Raw genomic sequence first — 2,943 nt, forward strand, 5'->3', positions numbered from 1 at the left:
CAGCCAGAGGGTTTTGTCAATGCGAAGCATCCAAATAGAATGTGCAAGCTTGAGAAATCCATTTATGGATTAAAGCAAGCATCTCGCAGATGGAATCTTTGTTTTGACGAGAAGGTCAAAGAGTTTGGTTTTCTGCGAAATGAAGATGAGTCATGTGTATATGTCAAGGCCAGTGGGAGTATAGTGAGCTTCCTCGTATTGTATGTCGATGACATACTACTCATAGGAAACGACATCCCAACATTGCAGGAGGTCAAGTCCTGGATTGGGAAGTGTTTCGCTATGAAGGACCTCGGAGAGGCTGCATATATTCTGGGAATAAGGATAGTGAGAGACAGAAGCAAGAGACTGATAGGACTCAGTCAGGATACATACTTGGAAAAGGTACTAAAACGTTTTAGTATGGAAAATTCCAAGAAAGGGGAGTTACCAATCCAATGCAATACCAAACTGAGTAAGACTCAGAGCCCGAGTACAGAGGCAGAGATAGCTGATATGAGCCGAGTACCTTATGCTTCCGCAGTTGGCTCGATTATGTATGCTATGACTTGTACTCGCCCTGATGTGGCTTTCGCTTTGAGCATGGTCAGCAGATATCAAGGGAACCCTGGTAGGGCACATTGGATTGCTGTCAAGAATATTCTTAAGTACCTACGAAGGACCAAGGAATGGTTTCTAGTCCTCGGTGGGAGTGATGACTTAAGGGTGCGAGGGTACAGTGACGCTAGTTTCCAGACAGATCGGGATAATTACCGATCACAGTCGGGCTGGGTCTTTACCCTGAATGGAGGAGCAGTGACTTGGAAAAGTTCCAAGCAAGAAACTGTAGCTGATTCAACGTGCGAATCAGAGTACATTGCGGCGAGCGAGGCGTCAAAGGAGGCTATATGGTTGAAGAACTTCATTGGAGACCTTGGAGTTGTGCCATCCATAAAGGAGCCCATGGGAATTTTCTGTGATAATGAAGGAGCGGTTGCCTTAACCAAGGAACCAAGGGATCATGGCAGATCTCGACATATCGACAGGAAATACCATTTTATTAGACATCGGGTAGAAGAGGGACTCCTCGTTGTGAAGAGGGTATCGTCGGAAGATAACCCAGCAGATCCCCTTACGAAGGGACTGAGTAGGGTTAAACATTTGCAGCACGCTAGGAGCGTAGGGCTAAAGGACGATATTAGTTTAGATTAGATAGGTAGGAAACTTGTAATGGATGATCTTATATTCAACATTTGATGATTAAATAAAGGTGTGTTATTTATAAGAAAGTTTCTATCTTGTGTTGATTATTTATCTATTGTTTCAATTTTGCATGTTTTGACTTCCTGAATAATAAGATTATTCGAACAGTCCACAATCGCTCATATGTTGGAAGTAGATATGAAGGAAGATTGTCATAAATTTGTTTGTAGACTGTCTGAAAAGTTTTAGACATAGCAAAGGTTTGCTGCAAAGTTTATGAGTGCTTATGAAATTTGTATTGAGCATTGGAATAGACCCGCACTTGCTAGCATCGCTTCATGAATGTTATCACAAGTGATCGCAAGATGATAATATCATATAATCTTTAAACCTAGAGATATGGTTATTGTTTGCTAGTTGATTATACATTGATAATGCGAAAACGCATCAGTAACTTGATGTTATAAAATGCATTATTGTGTGTGGCTTAGCTAGTAAATGATAAAATCATATAAGTCGACGTTTTCTGTTCCTTTTATTCTATGAGAATAAAAGCGATATCTTGGCCACTTGATGATTTGGTTTGACTTATGTGTCGGGCCCGGTCAGGATGAAGTTGATGTGTTCAACTGAGTTCTATGTCGAACAAATCAGAGATCGAGAAACAAAATGCTGGACAATAAGCATTGTTAGCATGATATCTAGAACAAAGGATTATACGATCCCTTATCTGAAGGACAGATTATTGGTCAGAGTTGACAGCGGCTATTGAAAGCTACGATTGCTAATCGGATACGGAAGTCATATGTGAGATATAGTTACTAGAATTATCCAAGTGGGAGACTGTTGGATTAGTGTCTAAGTCCGTAACTATATTTGGTATGTACTTGATCCGAGTGTGCATGGTCCTTTTGGGTTGCCTTCACCAAAGCAACTTGACAAGGTAATTTGATATGAGAGAGAAGATATTATGGTTTATTAATATATTATAAGAATGATATATTAAAGGAGAAATCATATTTATTTAATTAGTATTAGTCATAAATTAATTAGGAATTAATTTGGTGACTAAAAGAGATTAATTAAATAAAGGGGTATAAACTGTCAAATGTGTGATAGTTGAGTTTTGGGCTGGGAAACCTAGTGGAACAAGGTGGAACAAAATTATGATGAGGGATCATCATATTTTCGTCCAAGGGCTTCATTCCAGAAGGTTCCTTGGGCTGCTTGGTGGCTAAGCTATCCATTAGGGTTTAGACTGAAACCCTAGCACCCTACAGTATAAATAGATGCCCTATGCTTCAATTTTCGGCCACTTGATTCAAAGAGAAACCCTAGGGCCGAAAATTAGTATCCTCCCTCTCTCTCATAATTGCCTTCTTGCTTCAAGGTGTTTGTGAGCCATTAGAGGCACTACAATTGTGGTGCTTGCTTTCAAGAGTTCAAGAGATCAAGGAAACTAGTTGTTATTGCAATATAACAACAAAGGTATGACTACTACACTTCTATATGATTTTCGAAAATTATAGAAGCATGCCAGGGTTTATTTTGTGTTCATATAGTTGTATGTCTTATAGTGAAAACATAGATCCAATTAGAGTTGCATGCACACATAGGATTGTTTGTATAAAACCTATCAGCCCCCTACATAAATTATTTCATATATCAATAATAGTTGAAATTTTTTATTATACTAGATTCTGCTTTTACAAATTTACTTACATCATTTCTAAAGTTGTAGCGTACAGAAGAAGGGACTTC

The sequence above is a fragment of the Lactuca virosa genome, chromosome 5 (assembly GCF_052849685.1).
Source record: "Lactuca virosa cultivar CGN04683 chromosome 5, Lactuca_virosa_CGN04683_v6, whole genome shotgun sequence".
Classification (NCBI taxonomy): domain Eukaryota; kingdom Viridiplantae; phylum Streptophyta; class Magnoliopsida; order Asterales; family Asteraceae; genus Lactuca; species Lactuca virosa.